This window comes from Diplotaxodon limnothrissa, linkage group LG7 (assembly GCF_057381915.1).
Source record: "Diplotaxodon limnothrissa isolate DT_005_m linkage group LG7, D_limnothrissa_male_GT1.1, whole genome shotgun sequence".
Taxonomy (NCBI): domain Eukaryota; kingdom Metazoa; phylum Chordata; class Actinopteri; order Cichliformes; family Cichlidae; genus Diplotaxodon; species Diplotaxodon limnothrissa.
The window spans coordinates 1,787,931-1,810,637 of record NC_140602.1 but is presented as its reverse complement, the minus strand read 5'-3'; the positions used below and the strand labels follow the sequence as shown (position 1 = coordinate 1,810,637).

Sequence of the window (22,707 nt, the reverse complement as noted above, 5' to 3'; positions counted from 1 at the left end):
GTAGAACAGGAGATTTTGCATCACGCATGTGCAGCAGTTGTGTGATACTGCCATGCCAACATGGATCAAAACCTATGGCATGAAGACCTAAAGCAGGCCTGAAGGCAAAATAGGTTCTAATCCGTTACCAGCAAGCTGTACCTAAAGAAATGAAAGCCAGGGAGTGTTTTCATACTTGTAGTTCTGTATATTTTGCGCAGACAAAGAAAAGATATGATACACTGTTGCCTTTTACTTATGGTCTGATTTTAGTAATAGTTTGGGCTATGGCTATTTAAAGAAAATACACCATCTATTGCAGGGGTGGGGAACTCCAGGCCTCGAGGGCTGGTGCCCTGCAGGTTTTAGATGTGTCCTTGATCCAATACAGCAGATTTAAATGGCTAAAGTTCTCCAGAGGCCTGGTAATGAACTAATCATTTGATTCAGGTGTGTTGACCCAGGAGTTCCCCACCCCAGATCTGTTAATTCATGTTAGACCCAAATTCTGTGCCAGCCTGGAATGAAAGAAAGGCAGATTTGTTAAAAAAAATTCTCTTAAAGTTCCTTAAATGTTTAACATTTGATTATCCAGCCTGTTTTCATTCCTAGAACATCAAAAGTGTTTTGTTTGTTTGCTAGTGTCTCACTGACATGAGACACGTCTCACGTGACGTCCGTCTGCCTCAAACAGACTGTCATCATTTTTAGTAAGCGTGCGTGTGAAGTGGCGTATTTTAAACCAAAGGACATTTTTTTCCTAAATGTAAGTGACCGACCTTAACCCCGACCAAGTAGCACCTAAAGGCCAAAGTGAAAAGGAATAAAAACAAGCTGCAGTTCCATACTAAGGAGTCTCTGAATGCTTTATGCGTTGCCGCCTAAAACTAAATTAATAAATGCACCACTCCCTGTGCCATTTGCTGGTTGTGACCATTTTGGTCTCTCTGAACTTTCGCTTTTAAAGTTAACAGAGTCCAAAGTTTCCTTCGCATTCATGAATGATTGAAAATTGAAACTAAAGGTACCGTGTGAACAAACCTCTGGCCATTTCAACATTGCGACACTGTCCGTCTCACTCAGTCAGTGCATTCAGTGGATTAAAATATCTCAATATTTGTGAATGTTGTTTGGCTCAGTCATTCAAAAACCACGGCTTGGTGATAAAAGAAACTTTTATCACAATGCAACGTCTTAGAGCTTTTATTCTCAAAGGACTTCAAATGAATGACGATAAAGTGAGCTGATAGATGAAACGACTCTGTTGGACACTAGCTTCAGATTGCATTATGAGAACAAATACAGTCATTTTTATGTGCATGCATGACTGTATCTGCAAGCATGTGTGACCATTCATATCACTCTGCCCTTTATATCAGTGAGGTTCTCTATGATAGGCTTATTTTGTGGAATGAGCACTGAGCTTGTTCCCAAAAGGGACCGAGCCCCAGGTGTTTCAGACGCCGTGGCGCTCTCTCGCTCTTATTTGCGTACACAGATGTTAAAGCTTCCACCTTTCTGTAAAATCCCCCCAGGCGTCATTCTCAACCATATAATGAAACATTTTGTTTAAAGGGATGGTTTTGTTTGTTTATTTGTTTTTTTGTGTGTGTTTGAATTTTTTCCTTTGCATAGTTTAGATTTAAATAATGTTGCCTGAGTAACAGATCTGTGGCTGATGGAGCTTATGGAGGAGCCATAGGAGCATGCCCACCGGTCGCTGTGGACAGTTGATGAAACCACCTGGCGTCCACATCTCTCCCATCACATCTTCTTCAGACATCTGGCTTTATAACGCTGTACTGTTGATGCAACGGACACAAATATTTCAGATGCCAAAAGGTCATCAAGCTCATTCATGCACTTAGAACAGGGGTGGGCAATTCCAGGCCTCAAGGGCCGGTGTCCTGCAGGTTTTAGATCTCACCTTGGGTCAACACACCTGAATCACATGATTAGTTTGTTACCAGGCCTCTGGAGAACTGCAGGAGCTAATTTAGCCATTTAAATCAGCTGTGTTGGTTCAAGGACACATCTAAAAGCTGCAGGGACACCGGCCCTCGAGGCCTGGAGTTGCCCACCCCTGACTTAGAAGGAACTCCTACAAGTTGAATTGATGCATTTTTTTTCTCACATTTCACATGAAAAACGTTTTGCATAACAGAAAGAGAAACAAGATAGCAGTAATTCAGGCAGCACACAAATACATGAGTGGTAAACGGTAGTGGCGATAACAGACGGACAGTGACGGGGAAGTGACAGAGAGGGGGAGACGGGCCTAATGATGGATGGACAGATAGAGAGAGGGGAGAAGAAGAAGAAGGGCTGTGATAAGGACAAAGACATCAGTCACGTTTAGGGGTTTTTCCCTCCTCCCCCTATGTGAGTGGACCTTGATCCAAGCCACACAGACTCTACTGTGTCATGGTGTGTGTGGCCCTGTGTCCGTGTGCAAGTGGTGGCTGAACAAATCATGACTCAGCAGAAAGCGAGCAGCATAGAATAGAACAGATTATAGAGCGTAAAAGTAGGTTTCTGTGACTTCACAGTTGCCACAATTTCAGACACAACAGATCCAAGTCAAGCAGCAATCTCAGGGCCTGAAACATAAGAGCATTTAGCAATTTTGTGTGTATATAAGTTTTTTTTCCTGTGTCTTCTTAAAGAAAGTCAGGTTAAAATGTCTAATTTAACAGCAGACGTAATAACCTGCTTTTAGAAAAACAACTGCTGGATACATTTTAACATAATTGTAACCATAGTCAGCAGCATTTTTTTATGTAATGGTTTGACAGCTGGTGTGTGGTTATCTTGCAAAAACACTTAAAAATAAGTGGCTGATATCACAATGGACACAGCAATCTTTTATATTCAGACGACTTTTTACAGAGCATGAGTTTGTTCCTTTGCTCTATTTTAAAATATAATGGTTGATATTATACAACCTTTATTAACTTTATGCGAAAATCATCTTACAGTTTATTTCGATGCTTGTTTATCACTCCGTTTTACAGAACTGTGAGCTTGTGTGACTATTACACAACCACGGCTGGTAGTTACAACACACATGCTAATGTATGCTAATATCTAACAAAGTCAAAAAGCCAGCTCACTCTTTTATTTTTGATTCCGGCGCCCGAGCAACTAAACCACGGTGTTTATTGTGTTGAGTAGAGATGTGCTTTATTTCCTAATTTATTATGAATTCTTTTTTTCTAAAGAATGTGGAATATGTTCATAGTTTGACTTTCATTTTTAGTAAATATCGTGAACTGAGAAAAAGAATCGCATTATAAAAGAAATGAGAACGATAATGAAAGATCTCTTAAACCACCTCAGGGATGCGTAACATTATTAACAATCAGCAAAAATATTCCAAACAGGCTCAGCAGGTACCTGAAGCTGCAAATAAAATAAGACTTTAAATCACCTGTCACATTTGGGACGTGTAATGGGCTTATTGATGCTTTGATGCTGTTTGGTACTGTTAGGTGATCAGATGATCTTAGCAATGTGTGCTAGTAGGTCAGCAGAGGTGGTCTTTAACAAATAAGCAAGTCATCTTTATAGTGTGATTGAGCATGCGGTGTACTTGCATGTGTACGCTGTCCTCTGTGTGTGTCTGTGTGTGTGCATTAAACACTTGCACTTGCAGTTCCTGTTTGGGGAGGTCCGCTGGTTCTGGCAAACAGTGTCTGGTCTTATCTCGTGTTTTATGTTTCTAGCAAGCTGAGGGCACAAGCAGCCCTTTGTGGCCAAGAGGTGGCTGGTCTCACTCCAGACCAAGCATGCAGCTGTTCACCACTGTTGGTCATATCCATGTGTGTGTGGGGATACATGTATGTGTGCCCACATGCATTTTTATAAGGATCTTTGAGTATGTGTACATTTCTCTGTGCAGGTCTTTAATGGAGATGACTTCTTTCATGTCATTTAGGTTATTTGGACATGTCACAGTCACGTGTTTGTCATTTCTCCTGGGGTGCGTTCATTAAGATAGAAAATTGGAAATTGACTCCAGTGTTTCTAATCCTCTCTCCCTCTCCTTTGATTAACTGAAGGCTGGTGACGCTCTCATTTCCTGTTCAATAACACATCGGGTTTTATGAATAAAACAGATTAAGAACTCTGAAGAAATGCATTTGGCAAATCCATCACAAATCTTTATGTTGTGTTAATTTCTTAAAAATACTGTCATATGTGTAAATGTGTGAAACACTTTTTAAAAGTTTCTATAAACGCAGAAGAAAGACTTCTATGAACAGCTGAAAGCAACAAACTAAGTAACCCAAACCTCAGATGAGATGATCCCACTCTGATCCACGAGGCATCGGTTTTGTCAAAACCACTGATGCGGCTTATTTATGCACAAGGCGTGCTTTGTCATCACTCAATAATGTATTACAGCTCAACATTTTTCAGCGAGCAGGTGCATATTTTGGAACCCAAACCGTGATATTTTACCTCGGTAGTCATTAATCGTTAAACTGAAGCAGTCAGTGAAAGTGGAAGTTCAAAAGCAACTGAAAAACAAAACAGCTCACCATGTGGGGGGAAAATAAAGAACAGGGTCTCCTGGCTGATGCCCTTGAGTTTGTGCCATCACCTCTACCTGCCCGTGGCTGATGTTGCAGCGGTTGGTGTGTGGCAGTACCAATAACAAAGGAAAACATTTGCATAGTGGAGAGATACAGGAGGAAGCCTTATAGTACACACTGGGAGAGGGGGTTGATTGTTACTGTTGAGTCTCATCCATTTCACCTGTCTCACACTGTGTTTTCATCACAGTACCCATAAAGCCGTGTTTTGAAAACACTGTTTTCTATCTTGTGCACTCAAATAAAACCTGGTGCTTAGATTAAGTTTGTGTAACTAACTTTGACTGACAGGGCGCCAATCTGCCACAGGCCAAACTTTGACTGTGGCGGATTTTCTTAGGAACAACTTTTCTGCCTCCACCTGATTATTTTAGGCAGAGTGAGGCGTCTCTGCAACCAGTTAGCTCTGTGCACAACATCTCCTCCTGCGTGAGCAACAGTTTTACATATGACTTCCATTCAATTCACTTTATTTATGTCACATCATATAACAACAGCTGCCTCAAGACACTTTAATATTATAAGGTGAAAACCAAACAATAACAGGGAGACATCCCCAAGAAGCAGACAAGCCCCTATGAGCAAGCACTTGGTGACAGTGGGAAGGAAAAACTCTTTTAACAGGAAGAAACCTCCAGCAGAACCAGGCTCAGGGAGGGGCGGGGCCATCTGCTGCGACCGGTTGGGGTCCACGTGTGCACCGGGTGCATTTAGCTGATTCTTGAAGAATAGATAGGTTCTTCTCTACCTAGTTCTATGGACCTAATGTAATCTTAACTGGACCCATAGCTGGACTATATCAGGATTAATTAAGTGAACAATAGTATAGGTAAGATGCAAGTGTGCATAAACTGACCTGGCCAAAGAGGATTTATTTCAGACGCACACATATATAAGAAGATGTTACATGTCTGCACAGTTCTGTCGATCCTGCACACTTGTGTAATAATAGGGACGTATACTAAATTCATGCTTGCAGTTCTTACACTCAGAGTGTGATAGCTATCACAAAAACAACTATAATAACCTGGAAAAAACATTTTCTCAATCATAACATTATTAGCTTGATGTTCATGATTATGAATAATTTCCGGACCAAATAATAAAGTTTTTTGCTAATTTTGGTTACGATAATGTTTGGTAACAGTCCGGCTTGAAACAGTTTCTGTACGGTTTAATTTTTTGTTTTATGTATTTTAAAAAGGGCAGCACGTTGACGCGGTGATTAGCACTGTTGCCTCACAGAGACTCTGTGTCTCTGTGCTCGCCCTGCATCAGGCTGTGACCTGTCCAGGGTGGACCCCGCCTCTCCACTCATGGTTGCTAGGATAGGTTCCAGCCTCCCTGATAAGGATAAGCAGAAGGGAATGGATGGATGGGTTGATTTAAAAAGATTTATTCCATCACTTGCATTAGAGTAAATTCTAACAATTAATATTATTGTTGTTGTTAAGCTCATCTGGACCACTTGTCTAATTCAGGGCTGTGGCTCGGCTGGAGCCTGTACCAGCTGTCACAGGGTAACCAGTCTGTCACCAGCACGACTGACAACCATTCACACCCGCTGCCAATTTATATTCAGCAGCTATCACAATATGCACGTCTTCTGACTGAGGAAGTCAGAGTACCCAGAGAAAACCGACACGAGCACCGGGTGAACATGCAAAAGCCTCGGCCGTTCGGCGGATCGAAACCCAAGACTTACTTTGGCCGATGGCGCTAACCACTGTGCCTCCCATCCGTGTGCTTTTGCAAGCAGTCTTGTCAAAAGATGAACAAAGTAGATAAAGCAGGTTTCTTCTACATAAAGCACAATATAATGCTTCATCAAATTCATAAAACAGCCAACCGAGTCAAAGCTTCCCTTTCTGTCTCAACATGAAAAACAGGAGAGGAATCTGTGGTTTTGTCCTGTTACCTGAATGCACCTCTTACAAACTGCCTCCTTTCTCTCCTTCTCTTATCTTTCCTTTCTCCTCTGTAATCTCTTATGTTCTCTTAATGTTTATTCAATCTTTGATGAGCTGGATCATCTCTGTCAGCACTGTAATTGTGTGTTTTCACTTATTTATGCTTCTCTGCGTCCTCACCTCTGTGCAGAAACATCTGTTTAGTCATGCTAGTGAACGGCAAATAGAGAGGCTGAAATCCTAACGGAGTCCCGAATGAACCGTTTCACAAAGGGGATTGGGGAAAACACTGAAGTCTGCCAATCAACTGAGTTTGCTCCTCCAATTAACCTGAGGTTGAAAAGATAGGTGAACCTCCCTGAACAAACGTGGGCTGAAAGTTGCTCTCGGTCTTTACTTGGGTGGCTACGCAATGTGCTGTTTACTCAGGCTTTGGTCTGACTCACAAATCAAAGTGTGTGTCAGAATAGAGAGATTAGAGAATCAGAATAGGTCTGGGATTTTACCTGCACCACTTGCATCTTTGTTGTCAACCACCTGGATGAACTGTTAGCATTGTGTAAGACACGCACATGCACAAATAGGTACGCGGACAAAAGAGTAACTTTCTAATACCCTGATAAAATGCAGCTGTTTTTATCTCCTCCTTCAGAAAAGAGGCCCTGCGAGGGCTGTTTGAATAGAACTAACGAGTGAATGAGCATTGTTCAGAGTGGGAGATTCCCCTTTCCACACTGAAGCATTCGGTTGCTCTCAGTGTGGCCTGTCCCAGCAGCTGCTGTCATTTCAGGACATGGTGCAGAGCGTTTTCAGCGCACACTGGCATGGACCTATAGGGAAGAACACAGAGGAGAAAGCGCGGTGACATGATGACAGACTTTCAAAGCTTCTGCTCAGAGCTGCACGATTTGTTATTCGACAAGGTTAATAAATAATATCAGATGCCATCAGAGTTACAGAAAAGAGGCAGTCGAGTCGGGTTCAGCTGAATAGTTTCCTGCTGTCGTTGTCTTACATTTGTTTAACAGGAAGTGAGTAACTGATGTGCCCGGCTGGGAGCTCGGGTTTCAGAGACAGGACTGGATAAGGGAAGATTGAGGGATCTAATTGAAACCTGGCTCCTTTTCACCTGCTTTGTTTTCCCAGTGCGTTCATTCTGTTTGAAAAAAGAAAATATGTGTTGTGACAACTTCGCGTTTCACTGGCTTCTATCATCCTCTCCCACTCCTTGCGGTTTCCCCTCCAGGTGAATTCAACCTCGTCTGGCTATTAAATGAAGCCCTCCGGGACCTCGGGAGGGAGGGAGGAGTGGGGCATTACCTTTCGGAAGTGAAGCTAGCTCTCTGACCCGCCGTGGTGAAAGGCCCTCGGGCTTCGCTGCATCACGCACATAAAATGATCTCTGTGGGCAAAGCAGGAGATTACACCTGATAGGAAGGAGACTTAGCATAAAGTCAATTGGCTCCTTTGCGGAATAATCCGCTTTTCTCATCCAAGGCATTGCGATGAGTGATAAGGCCTGGAAAAAAGAGTAGCAGAGTGACTATTAACCCGCCCTGAGTGCTCGCTTTACATCGGTTTTATGCTGCGCTGTGATTTTGTCATAAGAAATCACAGTCAGTTAAACTGTAACGATAACTCTGTTAAACGCGACGCTGGAAAGTGTGCGTCAGTGTATTTTATGACTGTTAGTAACAGGAATTTCCAATCTGGTCAAACCGTTCAGAATCTGCATAATCCCTGCACACTGTACAAATGTGAGATCTCTGACATGTCATTGAGCATACTTATCGTATCCTCTAGGACTGGGATCCTACCAGTGAGGTGCATATCAGGGGGAAGCCTCGGGAGATGACTGCAGGTAAGAGGAAACTACCTTATTTCAATGAGCTGCTGATTTCTGTGAGCAACTACTCATCTGTGCCCTTTTTTACGTTTCAGCTCGCTCGATCTCGGGCAAAACTAAGCCTGACTGATTCAGTTTTAAATGACTCATTGGCTGTGTATGAACAGTCATCGTGTGCCCGACGGCACGTTTGCGCCTTGATGTTTTGGAGATGCTTTTAAAAGAAAAGGTCTTTTTCTCACTGCGTAGATGGTCTCGGCGGACGGCCCTTCTATCCCCAGATGCCACCGTCTCTGTTAACAATAGATCATAGCAATGCTGGGCTTGTAGCTTTGTTTTGATTGAAACCAGTCTTGCTGGTCTCCTGCTGGAGCTTCTCTGCTGCTCTTGCTTGTAGTTTTCTTCTGTCAGAGATGTTTCTGAAAAAGTGATATATGAGGGAGGAGTGGAACTTTTTATTCATAACGCTCTCTCACTATAGACGTGAAACTTAATTTGTGCCTTTGCAGCAGGGATTACGCTCACTGCAGTCGTGCACTTTGCCTTCGCTTTTGATTAGCTAATTGACTAATGTGTTGGTCGGGTGTATTTCGATGGTATTAACTGAGCTGCGTCTATCGTAAGACGCTCTGCGAGTGTGTAATTCCCTGAAAGAGAAGCAGCTTTCAGTCAGGTAAAGGTCAGCAGAGAATCTATTATTGACCCTGTTACTGTCATTTTCAGTATCACAATGATATGATACTACTGTGTCTTTCTCTGCCATCGAAACCACATAAGCTTGGATTCCTGTAAATGTTAGCTTTAGGTGCTTTCTCTACCTCTGTCATTTTTCACACAATGACTGATTTGCTTTTTAATTTGCTAATTTAAAAAAGTATTTTCAGCAAAAAGATAGACATGAGATGCTCTTGTATCAACAGTGAGGTACTCATAGGTGTACTGTAAAATTATATTGCCATGGTAACGTGTCATCTCACCATTTTTTAAGCCCTTTTTTCACTTTCTGGTGATAAAAAAAACAATTGAATAAATAAATAATAACATACATAATACAAATATTATTTTATACATTTATTTATTTATTCTTTTTAAATTGAAGGAGTATGCGCTAATCGGTATCTGCGAGTACCATCTCTCTGAGGAAGCAGCAGGTGGAGATGCCCTCGCTAACCTCAGCTGTGGCTTCTGTCATCTGCACCGACTAAAGACAAACTAATTAGCAGTGGCGTGTCTAGAAAATTTTTGTTGGGGGGGCCAGGTAGGGGCACAGATTTGGAGAAGGGTGGCAGATTTAATTGGCAGATAATGTTTAAAAAAAAATTTCTACCAACCCTTAACCATAATTCAATAATCCTATAAACCTAATAACCAAATGCGCTTTTAACTCTTATTAGAATGAGATTTTAACCACTACGGTGCAAAGTTTTTAGATACTGCGTTGATAAAGTACAAGAGATACAATCAGTGCTTTGTCAGTGTTTACTCAGCATTCAAGGACAGCAATATTTGCATAGTATTTTTACTGACATATAGTGCACATATGTTTTGGGCAAAAACATTTTTGAATATTAAAATACGAACATTTGTAACAAACAATTGACAAATTAGCCAATGCAAAACTTTATCTGCCTGTTAAAAAAAGAAGATAATCTTCTCACAAACTGGTGTTTGATTTTGAAACAGGAAAAAAGTGGAGAAACAACTGAAAAGACTAACATTTGAATAAAACCTGAAAGCAAGTAAATACTTTCTATGCTGCCTTATGGTCAACTTTGGTAATATTGATCAAGAACAACACTGGCTGATGATGAAATACAGTCAGCTGGCATGGTGACACTGCCAGTATTAACCTGCAGGGCTGGACTGGGACAGAAAATCGGGCATTTTGACTACAGACCGACCCACCAGGTAGTAAAGCCATAAAGCCTTTGAATGAAAACAAATGCTGTTGTGACAGTGATGTACAGTCTTGTTGGTATATGTATGATTTCTATACATTTTACGTCAGATAAAAACTTTGGTTGTAAGATTTAGATAATTATTTAATAAAAACTAGGTATTTTAAATGAGAATAAGAAAGAAAAGTATTTCTTTGTGCCCACCTTTCCCTGTTAATGCCCTACCTGGCCCCCTGGCAAAACTTTGCTAGACCCGCCCCTGCACAGTTACCAGCTGTCAGCTACATAAAAAAGGATCCTGGTGTTATTAGTCTCTCAGAAACAGTTGATAACTTCAACTCATCCATGTGACCTAAAAGGTAAACCTGTTTCTCCATCACAGCTCTGATGATTCAGTAAGGACATCTCCTGGTTTCATCTTCATGTTTCCCTCTCACCACATATCTAAACAGACATCATGACCAGCAGCTTTACAGCTGTGGCTCCAGCAAACATCAGCTGATACTAGAAATTAATATTAAATAAATTCTAACAACAGCTGATCAAGCTTAAACGTGCTGCTGTTGTTTAGCGCGACATCCGCTGGTTTCCTCTTTCTGGCGCAAAGTGGGCGATAAACAAACAAGAGAGAAAAGCCGATCAGCTGATCATTGATCAGTTTCATGATTGAAGTAGCAACAGGAGAGGGAGGGGGAGAGAATGAGAGAAGAGGCAGCTGTGCAGCATAAAGACAGAATAAATCCAGCTTTGTGTCTTTTTTCCATTCTAGCTAAAGTCCGGGACAAACTGCGTCTCTTCTCAGCTCAATACGAAACGCGTAATATTTTCTCTGAATGACGGACCATCCCATTTTTTTAAGGAGCCGTTGGCAACTCTACTAACCTTATGAATAAAATAAAGTTCACTATCAGTAACATCATAGCACCCACCCAGCTGTATAAAAACTCCGTCAAACTGGCTAGAACGCAGTACGAGTTATTGCAACTGACAGTAAAAAGTCAGCAACATGAAAATAAACTCCACCTAAACTTGGTTTATATCTGACCCAGATAGACTGCAGGTCATAACTTCTTACCTGAAGTTCAGTTCACCTGACACTCGGACTGGTGGCTGCTTCGGGTCTCTCCTCCTGCCTCCCCTTCCCTCATCCACCTGTTGCCTCTGTGGAAGCCCCGTCATAGCCACCACCAAACAACGGAGTTATTTCTACACATCGACCTGCATCTGGCCAATCCACCACCTCTCATTGTTCATGCCATTACAAAAAAAATAAAAAATAAGTCACTGGGCATATGCCCGGTATGCCCGATGGCCAGTCCAGCTATGTTAACCTGCAACCAAATCTGCAGCTCCATACAGCAATGTTACGACTTAGATTATATCTTATAACTCATAACTCTTATGTTAGCTGCCCTCAGTAGCATACTGTCTGAAATATTCCACAGCTGCAATAATTCTTTAAGTGTTATTTTTTTCCTTGGTATTCTAATTTCACCGAAGTTTACTAAACTCAACAAACTTAATATTACTTACCGGGACATTTATTCTGTCCTCATTTTCTTTCACCGAAAAATTGTTTCCTGCAGTGCCGTCTTTCGTGCTTGGCTCTCCTACCTTTGCTAACGTGATGCGCAGAAGCGATGCTGCATTCACTTACACTCGGATATCTGAGCGTCACCGTGAAAACATAATCGGACATTTGATATTTGATTGAATTTTATTGTTTTGCCTTTGGGGTGGCACCTGGGGTGGCCAGTCTGGTTTGGGGGGTGGCCTGTGCCCCCCCAGGCCACCCCGCTGGACACGCCATTGCTAATTAGAAACCAAGATGACAGAACATTACTGTTCAAAACATATAAACAGGTGACTCGACACTTTTGACACATGGTTTGCCGCTCAGCAACAGAAACAGAACACTTGTGTTCTGTTAGGATTAGCGCTGTGCAGCTGCCTGCTCTCCTCACAGCTGAGCAAACCTGAAACTATATGGAAAGAAAAGGGGCGGAGTCAGCGCACTGCTCTGCACAAGTTTATTTCCTTAGTCCCACCACAGACAGAGATTCTGTCACAGTCTGGCGAGGGCAGACTGTATGAATTGAAAAAAGGACCCAAAATGCAGACTCCAAGGAACAAAACTTGAATGTTAACAAAAAGCGAGCCGTTTAATATGGCTGGTAAAAAAAAGGTACAAACAAAGGGCAAGGCAACCTGAAGCAAAATTAACACAAACCTAAACTGGGAAATCTAAACAAACAATAAGAAAAACCTAGACAAGGAACTTGGAAACATGGCGTGGACAACAGACGACCTGACATCACACACTGAAAACAGAGGACTTAAATACACAGGAGGTGATTAGGGGAAGTGGGAACACATGGAGGAACAGCTGACTGACATGAGCCTAATGACAGGACAAGGGAAGTGAAACTAAATACAATGAACAAAGAACACACGACTCCTTCAAAATAAAACAGGAAACATGAGACAGACATGATAATACAAACTTGATAACATAAGACACGCAGCATGAAACACGATGGGTGAGGGAAACTAAATACAGGGGAAGAAAACACAAGGAGTCTAATAACCAAATGAACTTAGATAACCTAATGAACAAAATTAACTCAAACTTAAAACGCTGGGTCAAAAGACCCAGGATCATGACAGATTCACATGGACTGTACTTATTGCCATTCATAACGTCACAAATAAAACAGAATATTCATAACCATCCCACATGTGTCCTTATGTACAGCTGCTTTTAACACTACTGATATTTCTTTGGATGCTTTCTCATTAAAAGGTAATAATATAATATGTAAAAGGTATTTAGATTTCATTGATTGAAGTAAAAATATTTATGGTGTGTTTATACATAAATCTATAAATCTATTTTATACTCATTTTGAATTTAATGGGAAAAAAGCTCATTGCAAATGAAAAATAAGAAATGCTTAAAAAAAATTTAAAAACTGTATATTTATTTTGAAACACTTTAGATTTTTTTCCTCATTGCTTTTGTATTTGTGTCTGTGAAGGTTCTCAGTCATCCAGGTCATCGTAGTCTAAGGCGCTTGGAAAGAAAAGCGTCTGGACTTCAAGCAACTTAAAGAAGTACAGACGCTTTTCTTTCCAAGCGCCTTAGACTTTTGTATTTGTGAGGAAAGCCTCCTGTTATCACATTCCAGCGCTCACATAAAGATATTCTTCATCTTTGCTGTGCGGCGCTAAAACGAGCTGCATCAGCGTCACAGTCGCACATTCGATACATTGTGTAGGTTTTGGAGTTACGGAGCATGTTGTTACTTTTTATTCACTCAAAAATGTAAGTTATCCCAGCACTGATAGTATTGTGCTGATATTATTTAATTTATTTATTATTTGTTTGTTTATGTGAAATTCTGTATCTGTGAACAGGACTCGGTGTGTTTGTTCAGATTTAGATGTGCTGGTGACTTTTTGTCTTGGAAGTACTGACCTGGAAACACTCATTCACAGGCCTGTTTTGAGAATGTGAGCTTTATATGATTTTCAAAAGTCAAACAATAAAGATGTTCTGTATTGGGAGAAACATAATCATCAAACTGAGCTCAACAAATGTGACCTAACAATTAGCAAAGAGGAAACGAGAGCATATCTTCGCCGATCAGATGAAATTTACATAGTGTTAAACATAGACGCTAACACGAGAGCAAACTACAAAAACAACTGCAGCACAGTTTTCTGGTTTAAAAACATCCACACATACAATACTAACTGAGTGCAAAACATATTTCAACAGTCCTGATGTGGATTTGCTCGTGCATCGCTTATTTCTAATCTCCACAAAGAAAGAAAGACAAACATCTTGAAATACATTATAGATGCTTTGTGTGGTGGTGAGGCAGCTGTCACACTTTACAACAAGCATTTTAGTGTGTCATCGACGTCACTCGCCCTTTGAAACCTGAAGTGTAGCCATGATTTGACTCTGATAAAGCTGCTCTTACAATGATAATTTCATATCTCACACTTTCACTTAGTTTTGAGATCAAGTTTCCCCCGTCTGCTTATTAAGAAGGTTTTACTGGACATTTGAGACGCATTTATATTATAGCAGGTGAACAAGAGTCTGATAAGTAGATTAAATTCACTTTAATGCGTAGTGTTGTGGAAAGGAGTAGAACAAAGAGATAGGAAGTAAAGAAAATCGTACCTATTCTTACATCTACAAAGGAGTTAACAGGATTAATACCACAGATTTGCTCAACGTAATCGCTGAGAAATATCGCAGAATCTTTTGTTTTATCTGATGCAAAATGAAGAAGAGAACTTTTGCTTTTATATGTGTCCAGATCTTCACAAGGTTTGAGAAAGAAATCTTTTAAGAGAGCATTGCTAACTTAGTGAATGTTGGCATCCTGCCTTTGCCACTAGAGGACCTTGTCCAGTAAACACAAAGTTAGGTTCAGGCATTTAAACAAATGATTTGTTGCCAATTTCCTGTTGGTATAATATCAACACACAATTTGTGTTTGGAGAGATCAACAGCGCTTTCAATAGATAAAATGATCCCCGGAGATCAGGCCACATTTTTGGGAAGTGGAGGCTTTAATGGTGACTGTCGGTGCTGCTGTGGATCAAACTGCCTCTCCAATGCCACAGAAATAGCTCTTGTGTGGGCCCTTTCAAAATTTTAGAATAATAACCCTTGTCACCCAAAAGGGAAAAGGCAAGGTCTCTCCTTCCCAGAGATTATGGTGGGAAGAATCGATGACTTCCTCCATCTTTCTCCCCCAGGGGACGTGGGGACAAAGTCTCACTGGTATTAATAGCAGCCCTCTGATAAGCCGGCCAGTGGTCTGCGTCGTGGTGTCACAGCCTTTCGTCTTATTGTTGTGAGAACCTCTTGTTATAGTATCAGAGAGCCCTTATAAAATATACATTTCCTCCACTTCCTGTTTTTGTACTGTACATCACAGTGTCTTTGCAGTACAACAGAGGACACTAGTGTCCCATCAGTAGGCAGTGTGTCTGATAGCTGCTGCTTCAGCTCTGTCCTGGTCACGATGGTGCTTGCTGCCTTGGGTTGTGTTGCTGCTGGATAGTTATGTTGTAAAGGACTGGGAGCAAAGGTTGAGATGCCTCTGCTATTGAGCAGGCTGTAGGTTCGGCTCAAGGACAGCCAAGCCTGTAACCCTGACTCGCTGGCACAAAAGAGGCTATAAATGTTGCTTTGCAATCATCTCTTTGTTTCTGAAAGGACGTGAATCATGTAATGCTTCACTTTGTACAGTCAACTGGGAGACAGTTGTTTAACAGCAGTTTTTTACACTAATGGAACAATGAATGTAATTATAAACAGTGTGGTTATACTGTGAAGTGTTTTGTGCCCATTGAATGGATAACTTTTTTTTCAGCTCTCAGTCTGATAGCCTCAATGCCCCAAATGGGTTCTGTGAAAGGAGAGCATGGGAAAAATAGCTGCCGTTGTGGAAAATGCTGGGAAAAGTTTTAGTTCTCATTGGTAGCAGTGCAGGGCATTGTGGGATGTGAGAGCTGAGAAAGACCGTTTTGCCCCCTGTGAGAAGAAGAAAACATGCAAAGATGGACACAGAAATCCCAGCGAGTCGTCCAGACTGAGCAGAAGCGCCTCGCTGCTTTGAATGCTGGTTCCCTTCAGTCAGAGGTGGGATGGTGAGGCGTGGGCGTCGGTGGGTAGGTGGGCTGGGTACCTGCTACTTGTTTCTCTGCCAGTTTTTTGTAAACCCCCTGACGTCAGCACAGACATTGGTGGCCTGCATACCGACATACCGGGCTGATGTTTGCCAGCCCATTAGCGAAGCCAAAGCGGCGGAGCCCACCCAGGACTGCCGACCCTCTCCTGCCCACCTTCTGCCTTCCCGCCCAGCCCTGGCTCTGGATCAGAGGCAGGCCACACGTCGGGGGACAAGGCTAATGATGGCCACAGCCATGCTATCTCTTTCAAGCCCCAACCCAAGAGTACAATTTTGGCTAATGCTATTTCCTGCAGATAAGATGCAAACAAGCTCCTTTTACTTCTTTTTCCTCACTAGAGGTTTGGGAGGTGAGGGGTGGGTGAGCAGTAGCAAAATAGTCCTCTTTCATTATCAGGTGCTTGGCTTTGGGCGACCTTTGCTGTAGATGACACGACCGCTGTCACATTACACTAATATGAAATACATGAAGTACGTTTTGTGACCAGTTACCCGAATCAAACCATTTTGCTCTCCATCAGTCCCTAAATGCCTCAATCAAGACTGTGTAATGTGATTATTTTACTCATCCAAGACTTTCTAAATTGTTTCCAGCTTAAAACAAGATTGTTGGAGATATTCTTACAGTGTGGAACTCGCACAATGCTGCCGCTGTCTTTATTCTTCAGGCAGATAAGCTCCATAATGGCTAAAAGACATTCTTTGGCTTTTCACTGCTAAAGATCCCCAGATTTTATGCTCCGGTGCAGGTTATTGTGTTTTTCCCGCATAAAGACAATAAGCTATGAAGTTGGCAGTAATATTAGAAACACTTCAAAGGGAGTGTATTTTTTTTCGTTTGACGTAATCAGATTATCATCGATATTTTTCATAATAAATCAGACTGACAATATTTTGCTAAAGCAGCATAGACTGTATTTAAATAATGGACACAGCCAGGGTGATAGCACACACTGACTGTTAGTCGACTGTTCAACGACCCGACACTCACAGGGTAACCACACAGTGCTCAGACAGTTTTAAATGAAGCTTGAAACCAGCAACTGAAATCACAAACTCGTCAGATTTTTTTTGAGAAGTTTTTCTTTTGAGAAGTTTTTCTTATGAACTTCCAAACAGTTCGGATTATTTGTGCAACCACGGGGAGTCGCCCCCTGCTGATCGGTAGGTAAAATGAAAGTACTTCTGCGCTGGCCACGCCCCTTCCTTTAGATGTTTTATGGGACTCTGTGAACATGGAACCGGTGATCTTGACTTTTGCTGTGTTCTCGCCGCCTATCTCTGCAGTGTCATCAGAGGAGATGCGTGATGGCTCGCATGGTCTGAGCAGGGCGTACACATCACACACCACGTGCCCGCCTGATCCCAATCATTCATAAATCTGCTAGAGAGATTTGTATCCACAGTCTGCCTGCAGTCTCTCTTATCTCTGTCCCCGCCTCCCTCTGGCTATTAGGAAGGAATGAGATGTGACGGTATCTACACACTCGGCCCTGTGGGGACTCTTCTATTCAGCCCTACTCTTTTCCCGTTTCTTCCTCTTTTACATCAAACATGCTTTCAAGAGCACGTTCCAGCCATGTTCTTCTTAGCTCACTTCACCCTCTTTCTCTCTGCAGGATCTGCAGTTATTCGCCGTGTCCTTTGTCCAGGAAAAAGCAGTGAAATTTCCCCTCAGTCATTAAGCCCCGATTCAGCACTACAGTCAGTGTAGAGGCTGTAAGTTAACAGAATGTAAATAGATCAGTGTTTTCACATTGCTTCACCGCTTATTTTTAGTAGCTGGACAAGAGCAGGCGAGGGTGTGCCTTTTCAAGCCCCGACTGTGAGTCTTATCAGCTGAATGCACCGAAGAAAGGATTGAAATTATAAATCAACAAAACAATAATGACTCAATACAGGAAGTGATGTGTTGATTTATGGTTGAAGTTTAACTGTAACTGGCAGACTGTGCTGAAGGAGCTTTTTTAAACATGGAGCAGGAGTGCTGTCAGATGTGCTGCACACGAACTCGACACGCCAAATATTTCTCCTGTAGCTTGAAACAAGCGTGCAACAAGTGACCGCTCAATTATTTATTTTATAAAGTAACAGACTTTATTACTGCACTTGTCTGTTAGGTGAAACCCAAGTGTATATATTTTTCAAGTGCAGCTGCCAGGCATTCCTTGATTACTGCTCCACATTTAGCTCTTAACTCGCCCTTCCTTCCAGGAATCTAACCGATTACGCCATCCTAGTGGACACAACACCTGTAGCAGTTGGTAAGCAGTGTGCTCGGTTGTGTGTTTCTGTGCATGGCAGTATTGATCCCAGCCACCCGCTGCTCACACCAGGAAAAGACTTTTCCAAAGCGTTCTCCAGTATGGACTTACTTCTCCCCTGCTCGCCAGCAACAAAGCCAAAAGCAGACGAGATCTGTTGCTGGCAGTTTTTAGCACTTCACTGGCAACTGCAAATTTTCTGCCACCGCTTTGACACTTAGATTTTCCTTTTGCAGAAATGGCTTGTGTCGTCTCGTAAATGTGGCTGCAGAAATGAGTTACTAAGCAAAATCTCCAGCTAAGGTGATGCTCTTGGCTGCACCAGCGACACGTAGAAGAACTGCTGTTTTCACGCAGCTTCTCTCGCACAAAAATGAACAGCACTCGAGGTTTTGTGTGCTCTTAAATGATGTCAAAATGATGACTCAGTTCATTTCCGTTGTGGTCTCACTCAGTGTCAGAAAGACTGAGTCACACACACACATATACACCCATCTTCTGTCCCCAGCAGGCCTGTGGCTCAGCTAGAATTATGTGCTGAATGTTTTGAATTGAGCCATCAATAAATACAACAAAACACTTTCCCTCTCTGTGATGATCTTGGTGCACACACACACACTTGTGCTCGGCCTTGTCCCTGTCCAAACAACCCTTCTATAGTGAGGGGCTCCAATGGAGTGGATCGACTCCAGCTAAGACACCCTTTCAGACTTCCTCCCTCCTTTTCTCAAAAAGCCCTCCCTCTCGTGGACCGCAGGGCCTTCCTTCCTTCCTTTATTATGACACACAGGCCTGGTGGCGTCGCAGGGAAGTCAGGATGGCCGGATGTGCCCTGATCAGACACGCAGACAGAAGGATGCCGCTGCTACTGTGGACCTCGGGTTTGGTTTTATGCCCAAGAACTGCAAGAGGAATGACATCGTTCCTGTTTTGATAGCTCAGCAGGAAGACTGACTCGAGTCAGCGAGGTGTGCGGGTCACCGTACGAACTACAGAACTATAGCCACGCCGGCGGGGGTATATTTAACCTCCCATTCCCATCTCGACCCCTGAATGTAATAAGACAATGAAAGTCTCACAGAAGTCAATGTTCAGTACAAGACGCAGGGCTAGAGCCTCACACAGAAAGCTATACGAGACGAGCTCGTGTCCGTGTGGTTTACGGCGCCTCTGTACCTTATTGTTTACCAAGACTCGTCTGTGACACACTTGCTAGAAACGCCTGTCTCGCAGGGAAGACGAAGCTTAGAGAAGACAGCGTCAGAACAATAATAATCATTTTTCTTTTGGTTTGTTTGTTTCTTGGAAAAGGTTACAGTAAGTAGCAGCTGCGCTCTGCTGCTGCTGTACAGTGCACGCCACCTCGGAGAAGTCGACCCCTCTGCACTCCATCCATCCACCCCATTGAACTGCCAGCCCTGGTAATCAATTCTGAGCCTTGTGCTGTCACTGAGGGCCTCTGCACACAGCAGCTGGCTGGAGGAAGACAAGCGCTCTTCCACAGTCTTTCCAAAGATCAGCTGCACCCAGCTGTCTAGCAGCAGCCCTGCTATTCAGAGCCCTGCCGCTGCTGCTGCTGATGAGGGAGGCCTCTTTCACTGCTGTCACCGGTGTCTGTTGACCGGAGTCCCCTTCAACATACTTTCTTTTTCAGTTCTTCCTTCCTAAATTTTCAACTGTATAGACACATCCGCCCCTTGAACTGCACAGCGTGCCTCATATGTCTGTCTGGGCTCAGCTCGCTTTCTGTCTTTCTCTTTATTTCTCCCAAAGTCATGTTGTCCATCTGTCTCCGCATTTACGGACTTTGAGTCCGCTGTTTTTATCTGGCTTTCTCTCTCCCTGTCGTGCACGCTGGGACCTTTAGATTAACTTTCCTTCTTTTTTGCTGTTGTAGCCTTTCTTTCAGTTACATCCATCCATGTCCCCTCTGTCCCTCTGTTTTGTGTTCCCCATTCCTCTTTCCCTTCTTTGTTGCTCGCCATGTTTCGGTTTCTCTACTCTTTTCTCTGCAGTTCTGTCCCCTTTTAGCTGCTCACTCTTATTTCCTCACAATTTCCATCTCATTCTTTGTTACTCTGCTGCAATCTAAACTATGCCCCCTTTTTCCAAATGTCACAATACTGTATCTTTTCTTCCCCCTTTTCTTTAGAGTAACTTCTTTTTCTGCCCCCCCCCCCCCCCCTCCCCCACCCCTTTCTGCTGTATTTTTTTCACAGGTGTCTGTAAGGCGGGGATTTACATTTTCTCAGGACAGGCAGCCCATGGAGAGAGGCCTGCTGGCAGATCAAAGGCTCCGGCTGTAAAACGATCTGAAAGAGTCCAGCATTAGCATCCATCAGGGTACCTTGAAAGCTCCCTGATCAGCCGAGAGGGAAGCTGAGGGCCCCCCAAAGTGAAAGCCCAGTCTGGAGAGGGGTGATGGAGGGGTGGAGGGAGGCTGGAAAGAGGGTACACAGAGAAGGAAAGGAGTAAAATTCCCATAATAAACTACAAATGTTTTGATTTCTCTGTTGGATTTGACCCCCGTCTCATCCCTTTACTCGTCCTCTCCACTCTCCTTTTCTTTATAGCGTTTAGACTGAGAACGTCTCCATCTGTGCACAGAGGCCAGAGTTTACTACTGGTCCCTGATGTCTGTGCATAGTTATGACTGGTCTGGGTAGTGGACTGAAGGGTGAAAGAAGTGAGGGATAGTGTGTGGGAGAAAGCTAAACCTGCTCCAAAGTATCTCTTTATAGCAGCCAGTCGGCACTGTGGGAAATAACAGCAGCATAGAGGCAGTGTGCTGCACTTTTGTGGAATAAGCTTGTTCATAGTCTTGAAATGGATAGGTATCGAACATGTGTGATAGAGATGGAGATTAGACCTGCGTTCCTGCTGTGTCCCAGTGCGTCAGTGTTTGCATCTTTTTCAGTAACAAAAGTAAATCTGCATCCTTTGGATTAAAATTCCCCCAGGAAACAAGCTATAGTAGGGTCCAAAATGTGCATATTATGAATATACATTTAGTCAGTTTTAACATATGTCGTTCTAATAAATGTAGACTTTAAATGACCTGTACTGTTTGTAGTTGCAATCTACACAGTGATTTTGTTTTAAAGCTTTTATTTTGAAATACTGCACCTGCCACTATTGATATAGTTTCCAAAAATGGCTCTAAAAAGGCTCGTGTCTGGCCAATAAATTCCTCAATTTTGCCTGTCATGATACCATTCTTCATTTTGATGAAAAGGATTCAAGATTGAAGATTCTTTATTTGTCACGTGCGTAGTTATACAAGTACAACACGCAGTGAAATGTGACCTGATACGTAGCTCCTGATTCAACACACGGAGGATAGAAGCTCTCCGTGCTTACTCCTGAAGTCCACCACCAGCTCCTTGGTCTTGCCGACGTTCAGCTGGAGGTGGTTATCATGGCACCACGATGCCAGGTTCTTCACTTCATCCATGTAGGCCGCCTCATTGTTGTTGAAGATGGCGCCCAACACCACTGTGTCGTCAGCAAACTATTGGAGCCATGGTCAAAGGAGCCTGCAAAGAAAAGCGTCTGGACTTCTTTAAGTTGCTTGAAGACGTTTCACCTCTCATCCGAGAAGCTTGGTACAGATATGTGGACGACACCTGGGTCAAAATCAAGACACAAGAAGTGGAATCCTTCACTGCGCACATTAACGCTGTGGATAAAAACATCAAGTTCACCAGGGAAGACACAAAGGACGACTGTTTGCCTTTCCTGGACTGCGCTGTGCACATTGAAGAGAACGGCAACCTCAACATCGAAGTTTACCGGAAGCCCACACACACGGACCAGTACCTCCTCTTTGACTCCCATCACCCTTTGGAACACAAACTTGGAGTAATCAGGACCCTACACCACCGGGCAGAACATGTTCCCTCTAAGCCTGAAGGAAAAAGAAGGAACACACACATGTAAAGGAAGCACTCAAAACGTGCGGCTATCCTAAATGGGTGTTCTTAAAGTCAGCAAAGAGGCACAGAAAAGAAGACCAGACACCAGCGAGGGAGGATAAGAAGGACAGACGCAACAACATTGTCATCCCCTATGTAGCCGGTGTATCAGAGAAACTCAGGAGAGTTTTCTCCAAGCATGACATCCCGGTGTATTTCAGACCCAGCAACACGCTCAGACACAAACTGGTTCACCGAAAAGACAAAACGCCAAAACACAAACTTAACAATGTGGTGTATGCTGTACAGTGCAGCGAGGAATGCTCAGACCTCTACATTGGAGAGACCAAACAGCCACTTCACAAGCGCATGGCACAACACAGAAGAGCCACCTCCACAGGACAAGACTCAGCAGTCCATCTGCATCTAAAGGTCAAAGGTCACTCTTTCGAGGATGCCAATGTTCACATTTTGGACAGAGAGGACAGATGGTTTGAAAGAGGAGTGAAAGAAGCATCTATGTCCACTGTGAGCGACCATCTTTGAACAGAGGCGGGGTTTACGACACCAACTCTCTGCCA

At 43.0% G+C, this 22,707-nt stretch overlaps 1 long non-coding RNA gene across 1 annotated transcript in view; it reads left to right on the top strand.

The window, feature by feature from the left end:
• LOC146627534 (uncharacterized) overlaps positions 1-20,553 on the top strand; it is a 116,435-nt gene extending 95,882 nt beyond the window's left edge. The window contains exons 3-4 of the long non-coding RNA XR_014906358.1: positions 8,291-8,348; positions 20,432-20,553. This is a non-coding gene — a long non-coding RNA (uncharacterized LOC146627534). The remainder of the gene's footprint in view (positions 1-8,290; positions 8,349-20,431) is intronic.
• Positions 20,554-22,707: the final 2,154 nt, after the last annotated feature.